Below are 10,157 nucleotides of genomic sequence, written 5' to 3' on the forward strand. Positions count from 1 at the left end.
GTCATTGCTTGAATACCGCACTCTGTTTGATTATTGTTATTGACCATGTGCATCCCTTCATGGACACAATTTTTTCATCTTCTAATGGCTACCTCCAGCATGATAATTACAATGTCACAAAGCAAATGTCTTGAACTGGTTTCATGAACATGACAATGAGTTCAGTGCTCTTCAGTGGCCATCCCAGTCACCAGATCTGAATCCAATATAACACCTTTGGGATGTGGTATAACGGAAGATTTGCAGCTTGAAAGTGCTCCTGAAAAATCTGCAGGAATTGCATAATACAATCATGTCAATATGGACCAAAATCTGAAAGGAATGTGTCCAGCATTCTGTGGAATCTAAGAAAATCAGTTTTACATAACATGGGGTCTTTAAGGTAAGTTATGTTTCATCTCTCACTCTGATGCAGTCTCTCTAAGCATCTCTGGATAGAGCTGCCTGCATGTGGCTGTGGCTGCTGTGCTTTGGGAATGGGTGCGCTAATTGGCCCGGAGCACAGTGCTTAATCCCTATCTAACTCATTAGGCACAGAAACAAACAGAGCCAATCTCAGAGAGGCTGTAATTAAGACGGATCTCTGACACCAGGCCCGGTGTGGCAGGCATCTGATCCAGCGCACGTCTGTCAAAGCAAATCTCTCCACCCTTCTTTCGCCGCTCTTTTGTTTTTCATTGTCCCTTTCTCACTTTTTCCTACTGGCTCACTCTGAGGGATGGGGAGAGTGTTGGATGTTCATTCTCTCCTGCAGAAAACGCCGTGGAAGACAGCCATGTTGAGCACTGAATCACCTTGGTGATGTGGTAATGGCATCCTGAATGGTTAATTTAATGACTACACACACACACACACACACACACACACACACACACACTCTGTCACTGCTCTCCTCTGCCATCATAATCCTGTCTCTCTCCATTTCAGTCATGCATGATAAGCCTACACATTAATCCCTGCTGTTGAAGAGTTGGAGTCTTCATATACACCTACACCCCACCAAGCAATTACTGTCACAGATATACTTAGGGTGCACTACTGAAGCCCCATAAATAAGTGTCCCTCACAGACATAAAGGAGTATTCCACTTATTTTTCAGACATTGTTGAAAGATCATTTTGAGGCATATTCTTAGAATACGTTAATGGCAGACACGTTTATGCAGGTTTAAGGGGTGGAGTTAGACCCATAATCAGACGTGATTGGCTTGCAATTTGCACCAGTCACTTGATTCCACAATCATTTGCCAAAGCATGATTGAAGAGTGAGCGTGTTAAAGAAATCAAAGTATGAAGACACATATACATAAAAAGTAAAGAAGCCCTGCAAAAAGTTTCCCTTTCCACTGAAGGTGTAAACAGAATCAAACCTGCTGAGTGATTTTTATATGCACTGTAAAATAACACTGTAATTTAAAGTTTTAACTTAAAAAGTATGTAACCTGGATAGCGTAAACTTTTAATGTCATAGTGCTTCAAATAATGTGAACAGTGTGAACAGAAGTGAACAGAACGCAGCACACATTGCCCTCTTAACTTTCAATAACCGTTAACTTATGTCAGTGAACATAACATTTTAAAACAGCCTGTTTACTTATATGTATGAGTTTAAATGATTGTTGTTTTATAGTGGATTATATGCCCCCCCCCCTTTTTTTTAACAGAACTTTCAGCTATATTTGTATTTTGTTCTTGGAACTTATTACTGTAGAATTGTACATTGGAATAGTGCAATATTAGTGCATATTGTGTATATGCATATATTCAGAGTCAGTGTGTATGTATATATATATATCTTTTTCTTCTTAGATATTTATATTTTTTGTATTTAAATTTTATAAGGGGGCTACGCACCTAGGTTTTTCACTCACTTTCTACCTGTGTAAATGTGATGTGACGATAAACATGATTTGATTTGCAGCATTAAGGTTACTAAACTATGCTATGCTGTTTTCACCCATTCATTTAACAGTGAGGAGAGTGAGGCCAGATATCTGGGTGTGTAAAACGCATATATTTTATATCTGTATCTAACCTGCTGAAAAAGCAGCTCAGACTAGCATGCATTCCATACTGGTCTAAGCTGGTTTATGCCAGTCTAGTGCTGATCTCCTGCTGGTTTAGCTGGTCACTCAACATGGTCATGCTGGCTGACCAACATCCAAAACACAATGCTAGTTTTTCTAGAAGGGTATGGTCACAGCATGCACTGTGGAAAAAAGGTACAGGCTCTCCACCAGGCTCCACTTCTCTGCTTACACATCAGCCTAGTTAACATTTAGAGCCGCTATTCAGGCATGTAAAAATCAAGCTAGCCTTCTAGTCAGACAAGCAGGCTACCAATTATAGCTCAAAGGGGGATCAAATCTCCCTGTTCACATTCACATACTCGCCTTAGGCTCCTGTAGAGAGAAACATTGCCGTGCAGACAGATGTGCAGCTGATACAATCACTAATACAACAGCAAGTGGGAGGTGATACTTGTTTGAAAGTGGTAAATGAAGAAAAAACTTCAACCCAGTGAGAGACAAAAATGAGAGTGGGTTAGGAGAGTTCATATAGATTTTCTTGTGTGTGTGTGTGTGTGTGTGTGTGTGTGTGTGTGTGTGTGTGTGTGTGTGTGTGTGTGTGTTTTGGGGAGATGTGAATATGCTGTATGTCTCAGTGGACAGTTTGCACAGTCCTTAGGGGCAGGCAGATTTGAATTAATGCCCTTGCAGTGGGCAGGGGTTACACTACTGCTACTAGGTCCAGAGTGCAGATGGAGCTGTAACTTCTGACAGAGCCTGGAGCTCTGTGGCTCAAGGATCAAGGCTGGAGCACAATTACTTATTCAGCAGTGCTGGAGCAGCCTTGAGTCATGAGGTGATCTTTAACCTCGCGAGCCCTAGTGTGTAGCAGTGCTTAGGCTAATGATGTTGAGATCCAGTGTGCTGCAATGAATGCTACAGCCCAAAACTCCACTTTTAGCTCTCCAAGGGAAAATTGGGACTTGTAAATTCTTGTGTGATATCAAAGACAGTAACAAATGACAAAGAAATTAAGAAAAACAAGGTTTGATGTCACATACTCACCAGTTCACACTGAAATTAGAAGAAGTGTTTCAGCCTGAACTGTTTCATGAGTGGAGCACATTTAGAGCAGAAGTAATTTCCATATAATCACACACAGTACCAAAAACAACCTGCTTAATATGATGAACAGAGGTCAGTAAATTGTCACGTTAAAGTGAATTACAACTGTTTTGGTACATGATGACACAGAAATGTGGATATTTAACCCCTTAAATGGCCGTCGGTGGGCCCAAAGTTTTGTTCCATACTTCTGTAAGTCGAGAAGAGTTCAGCCAGTTTGCATTAAAGTCCCTGTAGTTACTGGGATTTTAAGAGGCAATCGTCTTAACAACAACGATTTCAAGACCACAGTTACCACAGCTTTGGCATGCATTCCTCTGGCTCCAGCTCACACATGGACTCCATGTCCCAGAATCCTGTGAGAGCTCACATAACTGTTGGACTTCCACAATCCTCCAATCACTGTTCACAATCACCAGACTACTGATGTGTTGCAGCTGCTCTATGTGTCATATGACCAGTCTTAGTTTAGTTTAAAAGTCCTGGCATCAGATTAATTTAGTTGCAAGTTATTGCTTCTCCTAGTAAAGCTACTTAGTGTTTCCTGTTTGTATTATTTCAGCTCACCACCTGAAGCTCAATCCTAGCAAGACTGAGCTGATATTCATCCCTGCAACTACAGGTCCTCATCATGATCTTGCCGTCTCATTCGAGAACTCTCTGATTGTTCCGTCTGTAGAGGTGAGAAGTCTTGGTGTGACTCTGGATGGCCAGTTATCTTTCTCGACTCGTATCGCAAACCTGACTTGGTCATGCAGGTATCTCCTGTACAACATCCGTAGGATCCGACCCTTCCTCACCCGAGAGGCTGCCCAGGTGCTAGTGCAGTCTCTTGTCATCTCAAGACTTGACTACTGCAACTCACTCTTGGCTGGTCTTCCCATGCAGGCCATCAAGCCTCTGCAACTCATCCTCGTCTTCAATTTGCCCAAGTTCAGCCACGTCTCCCCACTGCTGCTCTCCCTTCACTGGCTTCCTGTAGCTGCACGCATCAGATTTAAAACCCTAATGTCGCTTACAAAGCCAAAAATGGACCAGCCCCTACCTACTTGATGGTAATGGTGAAATCTCGCACTGTACCACGAGCCCTTCGAGCTTTGAGTACAGCTCAGCTTGACCCACCATCCTTCAAGGCGCGTGGAAGACAAGCGTCGAGAATGTTCTCTGTACTGGCGCCCAGGTGGTGGAATGAACTCCTACTGGCCGTCTGAAAAGCAGAGTCTCTTGCTGTCTTCAAACACAGACTGAAGACACATCTCTTTACACAGCACTTAAATGAGCACTGAACTATAAGCTGCACTTATATATTATATTTTATTGTATTGCACTGTGTATTGTATCTTATTGTATTGTATTGCATTTGAACGGCAAAGAGTTCTGTGTTCAACTCCTTTTTCTCTGGGTATCTACAGTGACTTTGTTTCTAGCAGTATCTGAGCACAGTGACTGTCTCTTCCTCTAACCGATTGGTAACTAGCAAAGATCCTTTCTCTAGATAGACAAAACACTTCTTGTAAGTCGCTCTGGATTTCGCATCTGCTAAATGCTGTAAATTTAAAGGTATTATTTGCCATTTTGTATGTTTGACCCTGTTTCTGGATGTTCTGACTTTGCCTTTAGCCCTTTTTTGTCTTTTGGCTCTTTTGGATTTGACTTATACCTGTTCACTGACTATGGTTCTTGTCAAACTTCATTTGTGTCACATTACAAGTTTAATAAGATATTCAGCATCTTAGCAATGCCACTGTCTATCCACCATTCTGCATTCACCAGCTAATGAAAACAAGAAATAAATTAATTAGAACATTTCAACACTGCCTGCCCCCAAAAAGCCACTCCAAAGGACTTGCAGTTCCTCAAAAGTTCATTCCACCTTCGAGATACAGGCATCGCTGTAAGATGTGAGTTGGCATAATTACTACAGATGAAGAGATTTCATTTTGATTCTCCCTTTAACATATTCACTCAGTCAGTTGACAGGTTCTTCTCTCGCGCCCAGCAGAGGTGAACTGTATCCTTTTTCATCATTTCCAATTTGGATAATCTTTACTTTGCGGTCAGCTGTCTATTAATATTTATCAAGTGTCTAATTTTCTTTCCAGAGAGGTTACAGTGATGTAATCTAGACTGACTCTGCTGTAGAACCTCAGGCATCTGTCTTCTCTGTTAGCTCAGTGTCCACCAATAATTATTATAATGCACTCATTTATGATTAGATTAGAGAAAAACTGAAAGACGGAAACTTTCCACTGCTTTCATCTCCTATTTTAAGTTTGAAATTAGTAGAATTTAAAAGTGGGAAAGACAGAGAAGAAAGAGAGAGGGAGACAAGGAAAAAGGAAACAGAGAGGGGGGAGAGTGATGGAGAGAAAAGGGGGGGGTAAGAGAGGAGAGAGAATAAAAGGAGAGAAAGAAAATGGAAAAGTCAGAAAGAAATTGGGAAAAGCAAGAGAGATACAGAGAGAAAAAGAAAGGACAGAGAGAAAAGTAAGAGAGAAAAATGTGATGGAGGAAAAGAGAGAGAAAGAGAAGCAAGGCAGGGGGAAGAGAAAGAGTAAGAGGGAGGGAGGGAGGATGAGAGAAAGTCAGGAAGCATGAGCGTGAAAGAGAAAAGAAAGAGAGGAGAGATGGAGAGTGATGGAGGGAAAAGAGAAAGAGAGAAGCAAGGTAGGGGGAAGAGAAAGAGTAAGAGGGAGGGAGGATGAGAGAAAGTAAGGAAGCATGAGAGTGAAAGAGAAAAGAAAGAGAGGAGAGATGGAGAGTGATGGAGGGAAAAGAGAAAGAGAGAAGCAAGGTAGGGGGAAGAGAAAGAGTAAGAGGGAGGGAGGATGAGAGAAAGTAAGGAAGCATGAGAGTGAAAGGGAAAAGAAAGAGAGGACAAATGGAGAGTGATGTCGGAAAAAGAGAGAGAGAGAGACGCAAGGCAGGGGGAAGAGAAAGAGTAAGAGGGAGGGAGGGAGGCTGAGAGAAAGAGTAAGGAAGCATGAGAGAGAGGAAGAAAGATGGATAATGATGGAGGGAGAAGAGACAGGTAAAAGAAAAGAGAATAACAGAGAGAGAAAGAGGGAGGAAGCATGAGAGAGAAAAGAATGAAGGAGAGTGAATAAGGGAGAAGAGAGAGAGAGGACGGAAGAGAGAAAGAGAGGAAGCATGAGAGAGAAAGAGGGAGAGCTAGAGAGAGAAGAAAGGGGAGAGAATGAGACCGATTGAAGGAAAGAGATAGATGGACAAGCAAAACAGAGATGGGAAAGAGAAAGGGTATGAGAGAGGGATGGAAAGAGAGAAAGAGTAAGGAAGTATGACAGTGAAAGGGAAAAGAAAAAGGAGAGACGGTGAGAAAAGAGAGAGACAAGCAAAAAGAGAGAGGCAGGAGGAACAGAAAGAGTAAGCGGGAGAGAGGGAGGGAGGATTAGAGAAAGAGTGAGGAAGCGTGAGAGAAAGAATGAAGAAGAGTGATGAAGGAAGAAGGCTGAGAAGGAAAGGAGGAAGGAGAATAATAGAAAGAAAAAGAAAGAGGGAGAAGAGTCAGAAAGACAGAGAACCAGGGAGGAAGGGAAGAGACTGGAAAAAAGGGAGAGAGAGAAAGGTAAGAGTAAGACAGAAAGGGAGGCAGGTGAGAGGGGGAGAGAGAAAGGAAAGAGAGAGAGACAAGCAAAAAGAGAAACAGAAGAGCAGGGGGAAGAGAAAGATTAGGGGAGGGAAAGAGAGAGAGAGAGAGAGAGAGAGAGAGAGAGAGAGGGAGAGAGAGAGAGAGGGAGAGAGAGAGAGAGGGAGAGAGATAATCAGGCAATATGAATATATAAGTAGGTAAGTATGTGTAATTAATTTCCTCTCAGGACTTTGTAATTTTGTCTTTGGCCCTATAATCCATCCTATACGTTAACTGGTCAGAAAAACAAGGACCCCATGCATAAATCCGACAGCACTACATTCATAGTGTTTCCTGGAAAGGTTACATTATAGACCTCCACTCCACAACCTGCATTAAAAGCAGCGTTTATATTTATTTAGCAATATTTACCTTTTAAATGGGCAGAACAACAACACAGATATGTGTCTGAATAGCCTCAAGGAATGCAAGTCTTTTAAATAAATCGGAATTATGCTACGGCCTTGAAAGGGTACTGAAATCCCCTTTAGTTTCCTCCTGCTCTGTACATAGGTGATTGTTTCTTCTAGACCAGAAACAGTTTGAGCTTATGTAAGGCGGGGGAGGGGGGGGGGGTTATTCAGATGATACTGCGGGCTAAAATGAAATGCACTGCAAACGGCAAAAGTCACACACAATGACTCCTGAATATTTAACACGTTAAAATATATCATTTCAATCAAACTTTGCATGCCCTGAAAGAAAAGCTTCCACCTTTCCCCTATCCTTTCATTTTAGCCTTACAGATGAGCAATCCCCAGTCTTATTAAACAGCCAACATCATTTTCTTTCCCCACCTTTATTTCCAAAGCTTTCATTTGAAGGTAACCTTTGGTTAAATCTCTTGCCTCGGTGACTTATTGTGTGAATCTGCAAAGGTATTAAACGTATTGTTCATTTCAGGCAGCTGTCCGATCTATCTTTTGCATGCCTTTTCATGAGCTTCCTACATGCTCTGTGTGAGTAGAATGTAGCTTCCTGCACCATGATTAAAGGATCTGAAATCGGAATCAGTCCCTGAAACATAGGAGAAAGTTAAGATATAGCCAGCAGATACCTCAGAAAAGCAGCGTCTAATATGTGACAGGGCAGAATGAGTTGATATATGCACTGTTGGAATACATTACGATAAGGTAATAGAATGTTGTCTAGCACATGCTTAACTTAACTGCAATTGTAGAGTTACAGCCATTAGAATAAGTGTAAAGTGCCTCCTAATCAATCTAGACAGTAATTGCTTATTAACAAATGGGCTCTAAAACGTTAATGTGCAGTTGGCTAGCAGCTGCACTGATGAACTCACTGGGCTCAGTCTCCTGGTCTTCAATGTTCTTTTGAGTTAAATACTATGTGCAGTGTAATACAGTAATACAGTGGCAGAACACTATAAACAGAATTTTGGTCCTGTCAATCTATTTATTTCAGTATGTTTTTCCTATTTTGACTATGATCAGTAATATGTTTTGGCTATATATTATTTAGTTATGTTCTACAACATATAAAGCAATGAGTGTGTTTACAGGCACACAACAATCCATAATTAGATTTCTGCAGTTTTCAAATGGTTTATTCAAATGGTCATGTAAACAGTATACTCTGATTTCTTAGATCGGAGTAAAGTCTAGAAATCTGATTAAGAAATTCGATAAAGGTAGCTTCATGTTAGCTCAGTAATCAGATTTCTCAGCGCATGTAAACCCTTACTCGGATTTCTTTCGGACTTCTCAGTCTGCGCATGTGCAAAAACAGCGCGTACCAAAAAATAAGCACTCAGTGTTGCCACAGCAAAACACTTTAAAAGGGATGCTGAAACCAACCGCATGCTTTATGAAATGAAAGCTTTTAACATTCTTCATCTTTTCTCATTAACTGATTTCTCAAGCGCATATAAACGTTTGATCAGATTACTGACTAAATCAGATCTTCTGCAGGTATCAGATTATTAAGCACATGTAAACAGTTATTTTAATATAAATGATGTGCAATGGATAAAATGCATGAATTTCAAAAAGTGAACTAGTTTCCCTCCTTTTCTTTTAATTTTTGTATATTATTTTACCTATTTTAAAAATGACCCTATTCACCTTCAGCATCACATAGTATTAAATAATGAAATATGTATAACATCCACAGAGCTATGTTGAGTTTTGATTTGATTTGAAGTCTCTCTGTTTCTCAATGTGTGCTTGTATCTGAAGTGCTAGAAAGAGACACAAAGCCACATAGAACGAATACCAACTAGAGAGCTAGATGTTTTTCCAAGTCCAATACAACTGTTTCTGCAGTGACTGACAGGCTGGGTAATCCCTGAGAGAAGTGGAAAGGAAAACGTCTCCTTTTTCTTCACCGCTCCGCAGCCAGTAAGCCGATTCCCTCTCAAGTGCTGCTGTCCACACACTCAACCAATCTGTTAAAGCATAATACAGCTGCAGTCTCAGATGTGCTCTTTCTAACACTTGTACTGCAATGCCATGTGCCTACCTAACAAGAGAACACTGCCCTTTTTGCAGCAGAGAAAATTTACTGGTGCTTTTCCAGCTGATCTCTGTAAGAACACAAGGGGACGGAGAGGTAAGAGTATCAACGACATGAATAAAGTTATTATATAAAGAAATTATGACATATGTTAAAAAACCACTCCAGTGGCTGAGGCAAAAGGCATCAGGATGTATAAAAATCATCCTTGGATCAGGCTGAACTGATACAGAAGAGAAATGAACGCTGCCTGAAGCTCCGCAGTGGATGTTAAGTGTCCCAGCAGTTGCCATAGTAACTCCACATGTGTTTACCCCTTAGTTGAAACCCTCGAGGTGTTGAAGTGTAGCGTGGCAGCCTTGGGCCTGCGACTCCACATTCCTCCAAAGCATTCACTCCCCACAGGTACGTCCCCCCTCCTTTTCTCTTCTTCTCTCTCTCCATCACCGTGGGAGAGGGTTCTCAAGGGCATCCTTTAAACACCGTCTTTTTTTTTCTTCCTTCCCGTGTTCTGCTTAAGTGAATATCATAAATTTATCAATTTATTTCAACTTTATTTCTTACTTCATTAGTTTCTAGGACACCATGCAGCTCAGGGGAGTGAAAAAAAACAGCATTCCTCCTTTGAGAGTAAAAATGCAATTTCACAGTCAACTTGCACTGATATGTTTTACACGACAATAGACTGAAAACAGATAGGGGCCCCTACTTGAAGCACAGAGGTCTCTTATCAGTCTCCAGGGACCAGACACGGGAAGGAATAAAGTGTCTCCTGGTCCCAGGGAGTGTTACGTTTTCCCCAAGGCAGCTAAAAAAGACACTGCAGACCTGATCTAACCTTCACCCAACATGGGACTGCTTACTTTGATGCCTGCCTTACGATGTTTTACAAATCCAATA

The sequence above is a fragment of the Pygocentrus nattereri genome, chromosome 7, assembly GCF_015220715.1.
Source record: "Pygocentrus nattereri isolate fPygNat1 chromosome 7, fPygNat1.pri, whole genome shotgun sequence".
Classification (NCBI taxonomy): domain Eukaryota; kingdom Metazoa; phylum Chordata; class Actinopteri; order Characiformes; family Serrasalmidae; genus Pygocentrus; species Pygocentrus nattereri.